This window comes from Austrofundulus limnaeus, unplaced genomic scaffold, assembly GCF_001266775.1.
Source record: "Austrofundulus limnaeus strain Quisiro unplaced genomic scaffold, Austrofundulus_limnaeus-1.0 Scaffold43, whole genome shotgun sequence".
Classification (NCBI taxonomy): Eukaryota; Metazoa; Chordata; class Actinopteri; order Cyprinodontiformes; family Rivulidae; genus Austrofundulus; species Austrofundulus limnaeus.
Window position 1 is genome coordinate 747,770 of NW_013952445.1, and position 18,396 is coordinate 766,165.

General features: G+C 37.5%; 1 protein-coding gene across 2 annotated transcripts in view; it reads left to right on the forward strand.

Annotated features, from left to right (window-relative positions):
- nrg3b (neuregulin 3b) overlaps positions 1-18,396 on the forward strand; it is a 280,953-nt gene that overhangs the window by 187,422 nt on the left and 75,135 nt on the right. The gene's annotated exons all lie outside the window — the stretch shown is intronic.

Sequence of the window (18,396 nt, forward strand, 5' to 3'; positions counted from 1 at the left end):
GACCTATACAATTTTTTTTTTCCTTTTGATTTTTTACCTGGATTACTGAGATGCATCAGGACGTAGTAGATAAGGGTTATTCATAAAACATACTCTAAGCTTTCCATCTTGTCATAATGAACATGATATTCTTTAGGCTACATATGTTATTTCTCAACAGAAGATCCATTTAGTGTAAATCTCTGCTATGAAAGGAGGTGGGAGATCTGCCTTTCTTCAAGCGATGCTCTGCCTTTCATTTCATTCTGCGTTGACATTTTTTACCCTGTTAACGGCCTTGGAGCAGAAATAAAAATTTGGTGTTTTGATGTGCATGCACAGTGATTACAGGGAATATTGCCAGGACGTGCACATGCACTTCCATACTAAGAGGTGGCTTCAATCTTGCCCGCCTACCCACCTTTTCTCCCTCTGAAGATGACAGCCGCCTTGTATTCTGCACTGCCATCTAAAGCTTCTCACTCATTTTTATCATTCTGGAAAGGTATCAGCACGGAAACAAATGATTCCTCACAACAAATTAAATGTTTTTTTTTCTTTTTTGTTCCTGCTGAATTCACTCGGTGTCTCATGCTGTCACTTCAGCCGTCTGACGGCAGTTTGGGCGCAAATTAATGACACCGGCGAGGCCCCTGCAGACACCACAGAGGTTCAGTGACTCGTCTTTAAACATTCATGTGTTCCCGAAACAATTTCTCTGTCTAATCTGAAAACGTTAGCAACGGTGTAAATTATTCATTAGCAGGTCATCTGCTTGTGAAAGGGAGGCTGTGAAAAAGAAAGATCAGTCATAGGCTTGGACACATCAGCACATAGTAATACACAAAGTCACWTTTTGTGGGGCGTACAAGTGTTGCAAAACCGCACCCGCGACTAGAAAGAAAACAAATAAATAAAATAAAACTGCTTGATGGTGTTCCCCGGACATAAGGTCTTCTAGAAATCTGGTCCACAATATGTGCAAAATGTGGTTTGGTTGACATCTCATCTGTCACTTAGGTGAAATTATCCCTTTTTATGCTATCTGTACTAATATGAATCATAAATAATTTATTTGGTGTGGTTTATCATGAGTGCCCTTTTCATGTGAGAACAAAATTATTCATTTAAATTTCATGATATGCTAAACTAAAACAAAAGAAAATGTGACAATTTATAATAAATGTTGGAAGTTTTGCCAGGGTCCTTTTTTCAAAAACCTTTACAGTCTTTTTTATCATGTAAGGAGATAATTCAAACTTTTTTTAGTGCTATTCTGTGGGAATATGTCTTATATCACAGCTTTTTGAACAACTTCAGTTTGTAGAAATGAAATTTAAGCTGGACAGATTTAATCTAAATTCATTTAATTTTAAAACAAAGCTTATCAATAAGAAATACAAAAACCACCAGTCTATTCATAACTTAAAAAATATCACATTGTGAGTAACATTACCTGTTATCCAAATTTGAACAGATACTTTATGTAGAAAGGACAGTTTTGCTGCTATAACAGCTGCCATCTCAGAACAACTCCTGTAAAATATATATAACTGTTCTGGAGGACTGTGATTTGTATAAAATGTAGTTTCTTGTGAGCTTAAATAGCAGCAGCAGCTAGCTGTAGCACTGTCAGTGCAGCCTGAACCACTTTCCACTGGAGTATCAAAATATTTGAGGCAGCTGTAGCAGAGGTGGTTAGGAGAGTCGTCCTGCAACCAGTGGGTTGCCGGTTCTGTCCCCCGTTCCATCTGTCTCAGTCATTGTGTCCTTGGGCAAGACACTTCACTCACCTTGCCTACTGGTGGTGGTCAGAGGGTCCAGTGGCATCGATGCATGGCAGCCCCGCCTCTGTCAGTGTGCCCCATGATAGGCTTGGACACATCAGCACATATTTATACACAAAGTCACTTTTGTGGGGTTTACAAGTGTAGCCTCTGTCAGTGAGCCGCTGGGCAGCAGTGGCTACAGTGGCTACAGTGTAGCTTACCRCCATCAGTGGGTGAATGTGTGAATGATTGAAGCGTAAAGTGCTTTAGAGTCTGAAGGGACTTGATAAGACGTGGTCAAGTGATTTACCATTTACCATATTTCTGCAAAACCACCATGTAACAAAAAAAGTTTTGACTATGTAAAAGTTTGTGAAACACCTAAAACAACGGAACACTTTGGAGATGGGAGATAAGACAACAAGCCACTTTGGTCGCTGTTCCTCTCTGTTTAGCTTTTAGTTTTCAAATTCATGAAATCAGCTCAGGCTTTTGCTTTTCAAGCCATTATTTGAACTGCCATTTTGTTGTTATGTTTTCATTTTTCTTTTATGTAAGAAAGTGGTTGGTTGTACTTTTTAGTTCTGCAGTTTTTAGAAACGTAACACAAGCCTGATTTTCACAAAACCTGTTGGAGATTTAGAGCATAAACAAAATTAATTTACATTATTAATTGTTTTTTAATATTTGCCATGATTTACTGCCACACACTAGACTGTTGAACCTTATCCATCACTGCTGGCTGCTTTAAAAAGAGTTGATGCATATAAATTATACATAAATTACTTCTGATTGGCTTAATCATCTTTATTGTAATTCTTTTGGAAAATGCTTGAATGTACTAGAATAAAATAATATTAAAGGACCCCCATTTCCGATTTGAATCAAGTTTACAGTTATCCATTTATCATTCATGTGAACAAATGATTGCTTCTTGGTTTCGGTTTGTAATTTTCTCTGGGCTTAATGCTGTTCAGGTCAGCCTGACACTTTGGGCCGTGCGCCATGCTTGTCCAGGTGACTGAGGGGTTGGTATCTATAGTGCAGCCTGGCAAGTGGATGTGTTACAGTGCTGATAAGAGCTACCTGCGACACCCTCTGCACTTTGAGTTGATAAAGGGGATGTTTGTGTTGCCTGCTAGACAACAAGGACTTATGTTTGGTGTTTTTTTTTTTTGTTTTTTTTTTTTGCAGCAAGGACAAATAAGTAAAATCAACAAGTGCACCAAAACACAGATATTGCATCAATAGTCACTCTGTCGAGATAAAATTGTCAAGATAAAAAAGTAAACATGTACAAGCTATGACTTGAAGACAAATAGTCGATATTTATGTTGTGGCACCACAAAAACCCCTGATAGTTTCTTCTTCCTCCAAATAAGGCTGTATTAACATCCACCGCCAAAAGGTGAAAGGAAGACAGCAAGGTTTTTGCTCACTTGTGGGATGGCCTGACTTCAAACCCAGGTTCAGCATGTTTGCATTCCCCTATTATTGCCTAGTTCATCCCTGATTTCTGGAACCTCAAAACCCAACACCGGCCCTGACGTCAGCTACTGTTTCTCATTGATGGATTCAATGGTTATGTCACACAGATGAGAGTAACTTTACTTGAATGGTTTGCAGCAACAGTAACGTTTTTTTTTTCACGTGTTTAACTAAACAACTGCAGCCAGCTACCAAACAACGACAAGCTAACATTAGCTACCATTAGCTTACCATCCTCAGTCGTCCTGCCCTCTCATAAGCGTCACACTGCTGGATGGTCCAGTAAATCGTCAGTATGTTTCCTTCAAGTTGGGTAGTCATTTTTTGTCATGTTGCAAAATAAACAAAATGAGATTCATGCATGATTCCTGCCCAAATCGAGGCAGCTGTCTGCTCAATGCAAACCCAACCAGGGCCAGGGTGGAATAAGACCAGGATGAYTGGAGCAGGGGCTGGCAGAACTGGGCCTTGAGATGCAAAAATGCCTTATATGGGCTGGTAGTACTGAGGCAGATTCCCAGTGATGAGCAGCGCTAATCCAAAAATTAGCTTCGCAATTTCTAAAGCGCTTATGTAAATATTTAGGTCCGCAAACTCAAAAGCGCTTATGCCATGGAAAAACTAGCAGAAGCTAATTTTAAAGTACAAGTTCAGTTTGACACTCACTAGCTGGCAAAAAGTCATGTACAATATATGCACAACACTGCCAACAAGCGGTGTATGAACCCTTGTACAGCTTAATCCTACAACTGCCGATTGCTGAGGATGTGAGTTCCTGAAACAGACCTTTAGCTCCTAGTGTAAAAATTAAAAAGTTGTTGAGGATTGCTAGTTCGGCTGCTTCTTTGTCCTTTTCTTTTGTTTGTTGTAGTTTTTCATTGAAGAAGCATCAATAAAGTAATTTTAAAACTGTTTATTGGAAAACTGAAGCGATGCATTCTGGGTACATGACGGACTATATTTGTGTTGGGAAACGAAAGCACGGAGTACATGAAACTATCTTCCCTTCAAAATAATAGCTTGGATTTTAAAGTTTTCCATGTAGTTGCTCAAGTTGACCACTAGATGTCTGTCAAACCCTGTTGGAGGTTTGCTTCGACCAATTTCGTCAAGTATTGAGCTCCAGCGTTTAAACTTTATTTTTTAAAAAGGAACTCCGATTTTAAAGTAAAATAAATTAATACATACAAAAATTTAATATGGATTATACGGATTATGGATTATGGATTAAACGTTAACTGTTTTAGCTGGGACAGGGAGTTCTAAACACTGCCTTCATGCTGCGTAAGCAGACACAAAGCATTGTGGGAAATGAGAACTATGACCCAAAGCAACAGTCAGCAAGAATGTATAACTTTCCAATAAGTGTGTTTATCTGGGAGGGCTGCTGATGGATATAGATCATGTGTGTTGTGATTCATTGACAGACAYGCCTTCTGCTGTTCAAGATAATGATGACTGGTAGATAATTAGTTATTAGCGGAACTGCATTTTAATTTTAGAAAGCGCAAATCCAATTATGAATTATAAAAATTAGTAAGACCGCTAAAGGATTTGCGCTTTAGCGGGCTGGTGCCCAYCACTGCAGATTCCCATTAAATATTCAGAGCACAATTCAAGATGGCCACCACAGTCAATTGTACTTAGAAAACTCTGGCATTGAAAGAAGAYATCCACTCCATCAGCTTATAAATTTACCTTCAGCATCACCCAACTTCCAATGAGAGCCTCCTGGTTGTAGTCAAAAGCTTTTGTTTTCACCTTTCGTTCCCTTACTTTTCCTCCCTTTCTCTTTCTCWACTCTGATGCAATAAAGCTCTCTCAGTTTCTGCTTCCATGTCATTCTCTCACAATTTCCCCAGCACCTGTTCTCGCAAATGGTTTCTAAACATTTTTTTTCCAAGCGATGTTTTTCTTCTCCGCTGGTTTGTCAAGGCCAGMACGCAGTTCGCTCCGGCTCAGTCAGGTGCATAGGAAATCATTGTGGTGGGTGTTAAATATGCAGAACTAAATTTACATAATTCTTTCATTTGCTATCACCTGTGCTGCCCCTTTGAATAAAGATACCTGAAGTAGATCTTATAGTTGCCATGGCAACTCCGCWCTAATTATCAGGTCAGAGATTTTTCAACATGCATAACTGCCATCGTGGTGTTTGTCATTAACATAATGAGTGCATGTCAAAAGGAAAAAAAAACTCCCTTGTGATTTTTTTACTCTTAAAGTAAAGAGTATAATTTTAAAAAGGTATCATCTTGCAGAAAGACATTAAGAATCAAAGTGTGTGTGTGTGTGTGTGTGTGTGTGCCCTTGTTTTTGTTACTTGGTGGGGATGATTTTTCAGGAAAATGCAGCCTTGTGGGGACCGGATGCTCCTTTGGTCCCCACAACTTTGGCGGCTGATTTTGGGTGGGGGGTTCGATTTAGGACCAAGGTATGAATTGAGTTTAGGTTAGTTTTAGGGTCAGGTAGGTAGGTACCTGTGAGGTTAATTTTAGGGTAAATGGTCAGGGTAAGGATGTAAAATTACCAAAAAAAATTAATAGAAGTCAATGGAAAGTCCCCACAAAGATAGAGAGACATAGTCTGTGTGTGTGTGTGTTTGTCATCAGTTGTTCTGTCTGCAGTGTTTGCAAAACATTATATTTATAGATCTGATAAATGAATACAGCTGGCAGACAGGCTGCATTAGCATTTATTAGAAAATAGTGTTTCTTGTCAAAAATTGTTAAAAATATGTAGAAAATAAGTTGTTTAATTTAAGCTTGTTTGTTCTCTGTTGTCTTCACAACTAAGACATATGTCTGGCTCGCATGATATATTATCAAAAAACATTCCTTTAACTGCAGCAAAACAGAGTAGTGGACTAAAATGCTTAATTGTTGTCATTGTCCACTTAAAAAAAAACGTCAGAAGACCAACTATTTATTTTTAGTATTGTAATACTTCTCCGTTTTGASTGAAATCTGTAACATTCATGTTTTAAAGCCTCAATAATCCATGTCTACTTTGAAAACTAAACACAATATGTCTGTAAAATTTGTACTTGATCTTATTGCTTAAATGAGACTGAACCTAAAATCCCTTTTTTTTTTTACATTTGTTGGTTTATTTACAAGACCGGTGTACAATAATGACCAAATAGTTCAATGTTTTTATGTTCTTTGAGCATGCATGTAAACTGGATTTAAACCATCACTTTTTTATTTGTCTTGGTGCTTTTAACTTCAAATTATGAAACAAAAACATTTATAGTCAGATGTTAAAAAAAACTGCCTAATACAAAAATCTGATTTCTTTAAAACTCAAACTGCATTCCTGTGACAAATATAGTAATAAAGTCTGGAAATTAAAATCTAATGAAGAGACACTTCCTGTGAAAATGTTGTCGACACATACTGAGACTGTCAAAGTGTGAAAATCTAGGTGCAAGGAAACATTCCTAATAATGACGTTAACTATTTTGTGGTAAAGTTAACAGTTTTATTGTCATGTTTTTAACTTCCCTGTGAATGAACGTGTTTTTGATTTATTCAAATTAGCCTCAATATGTTAAATCTGCTTGCATGCAAAACAATCAATGGAAATCACTTTGAGGTTTAGTCTACAATAGATTTATGTTTGTGTTATATGGATCTGTAGTTTGCATCTATTAATCTGACCATCAGCAGCTCTGAAAGCTTATTAATTTCCACAAAGCTCAGTTACACTGACTGACAAGCCAGGCTAATCACACACTTTCTCTTTTTAAATCTTCTGTCCTCTGATGTAAAGTCTGGACAATCGGTGCTGATTTTGCATTTCTAACTTGTTAGAATCACAATAACCTGTACTAAACACTTTCAGGGAATTTGTAGCTATATARGAAGTTCCTGATTGTGAATACTCGTAAAAAATTAGGAGCCTTGAAGGAATCCATGCAGCTAACCACCTTTCAGGCCAAAGTTTCAGGCTAAGATGTTGAGAAATCAAAAGAGRTGTAGCTGTTTTTGTCAAACCCTGAAAAGAATGTTACGTACAGTTTCATGACTCTCACCTATTATCACACCAAATTTGACCTCAGTGTTTGCACATTTGACTAAATTATACAACTATGTTTGTGTTTCACTCAGTTGTAGAAGTACATCATTGAAATACTTTCTGAATGTTTTATTTAAAAAAAACATTCAGTGAACTGACAGACCAACAGGGAAAACTGTGCAAAAACCTTTTCCTCTTGGTGGAAGATTAGAAAAACTTATTTGTGATATGTTGAACAGATCTTTTAAAAAATGATGAACACTTTAGATTTGTTTTGTCCTTTTTATTAGGTTATTGTGACCCAATGGATCACAATTCCTTGTGCATATATAGACTGTCCTTGCTTTGTATTTAACCTTCATGAAGTCAATATTAAGAAAAAAAATTAATGGACTTTTCAATATATAAATKTATTTGCAATAAAATAACGTTGTCTGCGTTTGTCACTTTTACAGTGGATTGTATCAACTCKTACATTAATGAAAGGAAGCTTCGCCAAAGTGAAACGTAAATCTGTCAATCTGTGTTTGATTACTCTGGCTGGCTTTCTCAAGGACCAGGATGTGTGACACAAAAATCTGAATTTTAGAACTGAAGTTGAATCATAGAACTGAAAGTGAAACTAGTCAAACTGAATTTTCAATAGAACAAAATACAGTTTCAAAGCAAATTAGTTCAAATTCAAAACTTTAGATTAAGTTTCAAACTATTAAATTCAGTTTCAATCTAGTGAGATTCATTTTCAAACCATTGCATTCAATTTCTAATTATGCACATACAGATTCAATTTGAGCAATTCAAAGTCAGTTTCTGCTGGCACAAGATGTATCCCATAGACACAAAGTAAAAGAAATGTAGCTTCTGTCGTTACTCGACATGGATCTATTTTTGTTCGCTCACCAATTAGGCTTTGAAACAGTCTGYCTTGCACACTGAATGCAGGTTCGAGGGCCTTGGGGATTTATGTTTTAGCTGTGTAAACAATGTTGTAGTCTATCTGTTAACTGCTCAGCAATGTTAATGATGTGTGTGGCATCGTTAGACGTTGCATACATTTCTTTCTTTTTTATGTGAAATAAATTGCGCAGAAAAACAAAAAGCACATGCAATGGATTGTAATTACCTCTCAGTTTGTTTTATTAGCTGCCACAACCATGTGCAGGTTGAGCAAAACAGAGCAAACACTGTTATCTTGTTGTTGCAGTGATGCTGTGGGTTTCAAGCTCACGCTGGAATTCACTCTTTTCTCAGTTTTCTAACCTCTTGGCTCGGAAGCTCGTTGAACAGAAAGGCCCGTTCACACAATGAGACTGCTGGCCCCCGCTGTACAGGTTGGGTAGTGCACCGATGTAGGTGGATGAAAGAGTGTGCACRGTTTCCTGTGCAACCTAAAGACAGMGAGAGGGAAGCATGTGCTTATTTTTAAAAGCCTGGATGAATATTCAACTCAGACGCAGTCCCTTTCAGCGTATACTTACATGAATCATAAGAGACTAATATCAATTAGAATAAAACTCAACAGCTTTTCTATTTACCTCAGAACTTAAGCTGTAAAAAAAAATTTCTGTAACGAACACATGGGCTTCATGAAGACCAAAGAGCTAATTTTAGAAGCAGCCAAAGGTTGAGTCATTTGAAGGTTTGACGTAAAATGAATGAATCACCGTGGAACGCCACCAAGCTGTGACAGCTTTAATGTTCCTCGCAACTGAATGCAAAGTAGCACAAAATGAATCTGCTATTGCTACAACCAGTTAAATCACCCTGTCTCTGCTGAGAGTTTGAGGCTGCAGGTTTTAAAAAGAGAAGCCTATAATTATTTGAGTCGAGCAGCTCCATTTAACCACTGATTTCATTCCTTCAAAGAGCCCTATAGATTTCAAAGCTTTACCTCATTCAGTCATTCTGTCAGCTGTGTCTGTGGATACAAGTCTATTAGTGTTTCTGCTTTATAGTAAACAGGCTGAAATAAACAAGGGAATAGAGTTTAACATAAACTTCCCTTTTTGCTTACTGCATGATACATTTTATGTTTAATGTTGTCTTTTTTTAAACTAGATTAAACCGTTGCACATTCAGAGGTGGGGTAGTAAGGAGTTACATTTACTCAGTTTCTTGAGGAACATTTTGAATAAAATGTACTTTTAGGAGTCGTTTTACTACACTGTACTTTTTACTTTATTTGAATAATATTATTATGAATTGTTGCAACTCTTAGTTGAGTAAAGATTCTGAATACCCAATGACCGGTGACCAAACACGTTTCAACCAGAATTGCAGCAGAGACGCACACACTGCTTGTTCGAGACGTCTTGTTTGTACACAAGCTAATGCTATTTTCTTCATGTTAGTCTTTAAAAACGTTAGAATTTGCACATAACGTTGTATTTTTTGTCAGTCTGATGACAACATACTTAATTATTAAATCAGACATTATGATCAGTCAGTCGGTACTCAAGTAGACATTTTACAAAATAYGTTTTTTTTATTCTTACTTGAGTAATTTTTGGATGGATAATTTTTACTTTTACTTGTGTAAAAATATGCTAAAGTTGTGCTAATGTTACTTAAGTGCAACTTTTGGGTACTCTGCCCACCTCTTCAAAACCACTGTGGACTTATAGTCTTGTGCGATAGGGACCAATGCTACATTTTTAATACATGCCTGAAGTTCCTACCATGATCCTGTAATAATCATCTACAGTCTAGCTGATTTTATTTATTAGTGGGGTCATCATCCAGCATTATCTGTACTGAGACATTGATGGAATTCCACTCTTGAATAATTGCAGGAAAACAAGCGAGAATGACATTTATTAGTTCCTTTTGATGATGATGTCCATACCCTGACTCAAAATTTAACTCCCATTTGCTTTTCATTATATCCAAGTAGAGCAATTTGTGTTTGGCGATAGGGGGAAAAAAGGTAATAAAACTGTCCCTCAAAATAATTTAGAGCCAGCAACTCTACTGAGCTTTCTTATGTTACTTTGCTGTATGTAGTAAGGTTATTTCAGAGGAAAACCAAACGGAAAAATCTTAAAATCTCAAGTTAACAATGAATAAAAGAGGCAGTGCTAAAACAAAGGAGAAAAAAAGTGATACTTTTTTCTTAAAGATGCACCAAGGAGCTGTAAAAGAAACAGTCTGCTAGTGTGGCTATAAGGATGGTGAGGACCAAATGGTTTTATGGTGTCCATCACTTCACTTCTTCTATCCAAAATCTTTCAATGCACAACATCCATCCATCCATTAATTTCTTTTAACCACTTTTTCCTTTCATAATAGTAATTCTAATTGTAATTTCACACAAGGCACTGATGAAAACAACTTTTGTTTAAGTTATTTTCTGTTTAAGCATGTATGTAATATATTGTTCCAATTTTTTTTACTAATCCCAAGATGTGAAGAGGCAGATGATGAGATAAGATTAAGAAAATGAGCTGCAAAACAATAATTTTARCTTAGCTTTTTCATTGAAAAAACACTGTGGAGTGAAAATACAAAGTATCTAAACCTCATGTGGCATTGCCTCGTTTGTGTTAATTTCTCTATTTGGCTCAAATGGTGCTTGACAACAGCCCCAGTGCATTGACTAAGTTGAAGTTAAGCTCTTGGTTACTTAATGCCAGATCTTTATTTCTCCAGTGAAGTAGAACGAAACGAGTTAATAAAAGAGGGACCTATAAAAAGACCAAATACCATTTCATAAAAAATGAATCTCTGGAAAGTAATAAAAGCAAATCACCAGTTGGCGATTTATCACTAATTTATGAGGGTAATTATTTATTAATTTCCATCAATTAACCAGCTAATTGGCTTGTAGTATCCAAGCCTATCCTGAGATGAGGGGGGRAGTTTCGACCTTTTTTTAACCTTTTTGAAATGATAGCATGACAGTTAGTTCAGGTTAAAATAAAATTTTAGAGTTTTGACTTGTGGTTTCTTCCCATAAACCTTAAAAGTCAAATTCAGTTTTCAATTATTTTAGGACATAGATTTTATGGGTATATTTTGTACAGATATACTAATTAGCATAATATATTGCTTTAAATATTGTCTCCATTTCTGTAATTAAAAGTTAAAACTTTAGGTGGGACTAACAGTGTCATTTAATTCTAAAAATTTAAGGTAAACATGGAAAGAATAACAACTCTTGTGTAAGTATGCTGAGTAAAACTTTCCTTTACCAGCTTGTTAGCTGAAATCATTAAAAGTCCACATCAAGTAAATTTGTTTCCAAACATAGTGGACCTGTTATAAAGTAAGAAAATGGTCTTGCTTGTTTATTATTTGCTGTTTGAGTATTTTGGGCCAATTTACTGTGTGAGCTGATGTTAGTGAGCTCTACGTCAGGTAAACAAAGTGAAGCCAAAAGCTTGTTCAGGATTTATTGTCTGTAATGAGTTTCCGTCTCAGGTGCCTGACCAGCTTTTTTATTTTTTTTATTTATTTTTTTTAAACTAAAACAAATGCGGTAATAAAAACTAGAGACCTAAATGCTGTGGAATGAAAGAAGTTACACACAATTTAGCTACAAAGAAGAAACACAGTAAAAATTCCAATTTATGTTGACAGTTTATTTTTGCATAGTGGTTATTAGTTTCTATAAAGTGATGTGGTTAAAAACAATATGCAATTAAAATAATGTGGAGCATCCAACTTTGTTAGWGTTACTGTATTTTCTGGAGCTATCAATAAAACAGTAATATTAGATCTTTTTAGGCAACCCCTGATACTCTAATCTTATAAAAGCTACATTGCATCAGCATCAATCTAGGGGTAGTTAGTACAGTAATTAGGTTATGATGAGGGAATAAAGGCTTAATGTGTGTGATAACCATAACAAGTGGGTTTCATATATAGACATCTATTCAAATTTTAAAGAGAACTTAAATAAATGCCCAGAACTTATACTTAAAACATGTATCTGGTTTAAAAAATAACATTTTGATTTCAGCACGTCATCAAACAGTTTGTGTACCATATAAAACAGAGTTATGACTATTTACACATCAACCTGAGTTTTAAACTAAGATTATTTAATGCTGAGAAGAGATGGGGCTACAGCTGTTTTGGTCGAACCTTGTAAATGAATCATCCACAGCATTGTTATTTGAGATCGTGTGAAATTTGTTACCATATCCTGGAAATGACTCTCAGCTACTACCACACAAAATGTAGAGTGAGAACTGAGTTGACTCCCAATGTTGGAGAGTTTTAAATGTTAAGGTACTGGTTACGCTTTCAGAGTTTGTTGATGTTCTATCCAGTGGTTCGTGAGATATTTTGCTGACAATTAGTTAGAGATGCTCGATATTGACTTTTTTCCGATATTCGATATGTCGATATTGTTAAACACTTAATTTCCGATTCCAATATTAATTGATATTACAAACCGATATTAAGCTGACATCAAATACCTCCTGTCAGGGACATTCTGCCTGCTTTTACTGTGATACCCCACTTGATCTAATCCATAGGTAGACATTGTCTGTACAAAATAAAAACCATTTCACATGTTATGGAAAAAGTGCCATATTTATTTTTAACATTTTTTCTTAAACAATAGTTTGAATCATGCTCTCCCTGAGATAATCCAGTTTGCTGACATCATCAATTGCATACCAGTGAATGTCTCTGGACCACAAGCTTTTATTAACACATTTTGGTCTAATTTAGGCATTAATTTATCTGGTTTTTGTTACTGGAAGAAAAACCAATGCCGATATGTAGCGATATTACATTTTTATGCCTATATCAGACCGATAATATCTGTATGCCGAAATTATCGGACATCCCTACAATTAGTGTTTACTGTAAGTTGGCAAAGGTTTGAGCAAAGATGTTGAACAATGTACAGCACTGAAAATTTGAGTTGAGGATACTTTCAGTATCTAATGCTAACACATTTAAGCCCAATATCTATGAAATTCATCCATTCATCCATTATCTTCCACTTATTCCAAGTCGGGTCGCAGGGGCAACAGATTGAGCAGTGAGGCCCAGACCTCTCTTTTCCCAGCCACCACTTTAAGCTCTTCTTGGAGGATTCCAAAGTATTCCCAGGCCAGTCGAGAGACATAGTCTCTCCACCATGTCCTAGGTTTTCCCAGGGGTCTCCTCCAAGTCGGACATACCTGAAGCACTTCCCTAGGGAGATGTCCAGAAGGCGTCCTTCCCAGATGAACCACCTCAGCCAGGTCATCTCAATGTGGAGGTGCAGCGACTGTACTCCGAGTCCCTACTGGATAATTGAACTTCCCACCCTATGAAGAGTCTTGCTCATTTGGATCGTTTGACTGAACATAGACTGATCTGTAAACAGAAAGAGTCCACAATACTGAGGAAGCCGCAATGATCCGTCAATCCCATGTTCCATTCTTTCTTCACTTGTGAACGAAATTCCAAGATACTTGAGGCAGAACCTCACCCCCAATACAGACAGAGCAACCCGCTCTTTTCCATCTGAGCACCATGGACTCAGATTTGGAGGTGTTTATCCTCATCCCAGCCACTTCACACTCGGCTGCAAACCTCTCCGGGGAGAGCCGGAGATCACAGAGCGACGACGCCAACAGGAGTACATCATCTGCAAATGGTAGTGATTGAATCCCGAGGCCACCAAACAAGACTCGCTCCACCCTCTGGCTGCACCGAGAAATTCTGTCCATAAAGACTGTGAACAAAATCGGTGACAACATGCAGCCCTGGTGGAGTCAAACTGCTGTCAATGCAAACCAGACTCCCGCACCATGTGTATAAGGACTGAATGGACTGTATCAACGGACCCACAATCCCATACTCACGGAGCACCCTCCACAGTGTACCTTGAGGCACTGTGACATTATGTAAAATTGATGAAGTAATAGCCATATTTTTGTCATTGGGTCAATTGGCTGTCCATGGTTCATGAGATATTTTGTTAATAGACCAATATGTTTGTACACAGAAGCACAGGCAAAAGCATTACCAACTCAGGCAGCTTGCAAAATTTTTAAAACACACTTTTAAAGTACAGTGAATATCAAAGAAAACCAGAAATGATTTGCAAAAGACTACAGCCAGCCAGGCGATGCAGAGCCACACCACTCTGCCCACAGTTCAGCTCACTACTGTGTGTCTTACTCAATGTACACATTTGCTCATTCCCCACGATCTCTTAAGAATCTCTTTCATGATAGCACCACTGAATGTCAAACGAGCGAAGGAAACCATGTTCTTCCGCTCCCGAGCAGAGGGCGCCCATCGGAGTATACATCAGCCACGTGACGAGGTGCTGTGACTCATTTCCAGCTCGCTGGCATTAACAAGCAGTGCCCTTTCTGCTGGGAAGTGCAAAGTGTGGGAGCAGGCAAGCTGGCTTGACAGTGTGATAAGAGGGAAGGGAGTGAGAAGGCTCCTGCTGCTTTCATCAAAGACAAATCTAGAGTGGAATACATTCAGCAGTGCGGCTCGGCTCAGATAATGGCCTTGATGAGAACTCCTCTTTTGTTACTTTGCTTACCTGTTTTATCGAGGCCCCCACAGAAGGAATCACATGGTTAGATTGACCCAGAGACAATAAAATGTTTAACTGATGGTGATTTTTGCCCATTGGTTGTCTTGTCAGTTTTGCTTTTATCGTGTTATCGTGGACAAACCATTAAAATGCAAAGCAAAAGAAATATACTATTTATATGGGATTCCAAAAATGAAATGCGTGGGTACCCCTAGGATATACACAAGAAAGGGGGAAACATGAAAGAAAAAATAAATCATGTATTGACCATTTGTCAGGCAGAACTGCTGCAGTGACTAAAACACTCACCATGTTGAAACTTGAGCCTTAGCTTCCAGCTGCTACTTTTATAGCCGAAAAATCCTTTACTTGTAGAACAGAGCTAGGTGTGTGTGTGGTGGGTGGGGGGTGGCGAAAAGGCAAAAAAAAAGGAAAGAAAAACCAGAAAAGATCTGGAAATGCTTGGGTTCTGATCAGCGCAGGCAGCTGGAAGCGGTCTGTTCCAGGTGAATAAGTCCCTGTCAGAGGAGCGGACAGACAGGTGGATCTGCAGAGATCAAACCTCCATGATGTAATCTTATCATGGCCACTTCCAAGTGAAACGACAGAATCAGGGCTTTTACCCCTTGCTAATTCAGCAAAAAGGATTCTCCTTCCCAAAATAAACCGCTACAAAGCATAAATGATTGTATAAATCAAACATTAGTTTTTCTACATCCTCTAAAAATAAGTACAAACGTGTTTTCCCAGCTGCAGTTAAATATGTTCTGCATACTTGCTGGCATTTTAGTGGCAACTAAAGTGATTAGGGTTTGCATACTTTATGCACACTCAAAGTCACACTAACACACAAACAAACTAATCAGTCATGTGTTAGCAGGCAATTAGCTGAAGCAACACCTCTCTTAGCAGATGAGCAAGTTGAGGGAGAAAATGTGTGCATAATGTTGACAGTGAGTTCATTTAAACACCTTGCCTTAAAGCAAGGGTTCCCAAACTTTTTAGCTTTTGACCCACAAAAAAAAAAAAAAAAAAAAAACAGCAGCAGTGTCCTGTGCCCCCAATTATTTTTTGGGTGATGAACATTGTCAAATAAACATGGCCATAGTAACAACATTCATTGTGCTATTTGTAATTGTTTTTAAGGACACTAACTTCACTCATTTGCAACAATTAAAGGCACAGTGTGTAGGATTTGTTGTTTTCAGCGACATCTAGTGGTTGAATGGTTGAATCATCCTCCCTGATCCTCCCCCCACCCCCACCCCCCGCTTCCAAATGCAAAGGTGTCTCTCAGGTGTCAAAAACCTTTGATAATTCCAACCGCGATGTCTACCAGCAGCTTCAGGGCTAGTGATGTTTCAAGTGGTAAGATTATGAGCTTTAATAAGTAAAATTATCCCAGCTACAATGACAGACAACAAATATTACATTTATAGTATTACAACTAAAACCGTTTTTGACGTCGCCACCGCAGTTTGTCCTTCATGAGCCTTCGTAGACAAGATGGCGGTGCAAGATGGCGGCTGCCTGTAGTGGGGACCTGCTACCATGGAGATATAAACAGCTTTTTATAAGGTAAAAATAATAAAACAAGGTCTTTGTCTCCAATGATTAGACATGTTTTTTATTATTGTCGTTAGTGATTATCTCAATTTTGGCTAAAAGACTTGACAAAATCCTACACACTGTGCCTTTAAGACAAAGAAATGTGTTGTTAGTAGTTGTTTTTAAATGTAACTGCTTCATAAAGTCATTTCAAAACCCCACCATGTTGTTTCAGAACCCACACTGGGGTCCCAATCCCAACTGTGAGAACCACTGCCTCAATACATACCATCTGCTGAGCTGTAGACATTTTTGTCGAACACTAAACAATGTGCTCATGCGATATATTGCATAATGTATTAACACTTTGTGAATGGCTGTCATCTACTATCATGGCAAATTCTAGTTTAATATCTTTAAAACTAACTGCTGATTCCCTTGCTGAGGCAGCCATCTTGACTCAAGTTGACTCCAAAGGTTACTCAGTTGTACCTGCAAGGATTACTATCTAAATGTTTCATTAAACAATGTCCAATGGTTCATGAAATATTTTGCTAAATGTGCAGACAAACACATACGTAAACACATTATTATGCTGCCTTAGTCTTTGACAATCCCAAAAACCCTCAGATAAGAAATGTATATTTGTGTTTAGCAAAACCTACATATCAGTTAGCTTATCTAATGTCTTATTTTATTTTTCCTCATTATTATAGATAAATACATAAAGCTGAACAAGCATTGCTGCGTCTTAAAAGGGAACATTTGATTTGTGCCAAGAAAGCTTGCAAGTAAAGATTTTTGCTGCTCATCGTTGAACGGCCCCTGATTGGTTGGCAGACTTCAAAAGAGGCTGTGAGCGCATCCAACATGACACATTATTAAAGACCAAATTCCTTCAAAACACTGCAAACACTTTCTGCAACAAGGTCAACTGAGGATGTTAACAGTGAGGAGATGAATCACTGTGGAAAATGGCAGCTGCATGTAGGACCATATGGCTAGATGGATGGATCTATCCATCTTTTTTTTATTTTGAATAATTTATCAAAAATGTCTGATTTACATGTACTTCTCATGAACATAAATATTGCTTCAACATTGGTCTCTGCCACGTTATTTATCAAAAAGATAATAACCACAGAACTTTTCTTGGAAAATAAAACTGTAAAATTGTTCAATGAAATCAGAAAACTCAAAAGTGCAGTTAATGTTGAATTAAATGCCACTTTCCAAAAGAGCAGATTGTGTCGGCTAAACAGAAATTGGTGTCCAATTTTCATCTTTCTGGGTGAGAGAGGTTAGGATGAGAAATTCTGAGTTGGTCTTTTTGTAATTTTCAATTTTTTCAATTTTCTCTTAAAGAGAACAAAACAGTCAGAAGGCAGAAATAACAGCTGTCACTTTTTTCCTTGGTGGTGATTTCCTCACTCTTTTTCTTAAAAAATATATGTAGTCAGTGAGCCTCCCACTCAGTCATGCTTCACATGTTGTGGAAGTCTGGAGTTGTCAGTTTTGTCTGTTTACAGCTTTTCAAACATGGATGATGCAAGAAAAAACATGCAGGACAGTGAAGCTTGTACTCCARCAGTTTTTGACTGACCATGAACAATTTCCTTTGGTTTTAAAAAATCACCTTTCAGAGTGTGGCTATGTAGCTGCACTTCCAATTGCAAGGGCTTCTACGCTTTTGTTTAAAATTTGATTCTAAAAGACTGAAAGAAGTCCTCAACATGAAAATTAAATTAAAAAAACATAATTCACAAAACATGTTAATTGTGGTTCAGTTTTCTAATTTTGGTTTACATATGGGCTTCATCACACTTGTTCGTGGTTTGAGTAATAGCCTGTCACTGCAGACACAGTGGTGTAGGTGTTTTGGCTAGCTCCGTTACTACTACTCTTCACCTAAACTGACAGAGTCAAAAGAAAAATAAGATAAACATAGATATTTGTGCACACGCAGCACTGCAGCCGTGCAAAAGATGCACAGGCAAAGGCTGATTTGCAATTTGTCACAGGCTCATAAAAGTAGCTGCGGAGTCAACAGGAACCTGATGCTTGTGTGCGCATTGATGGTGGAAGCTGAGC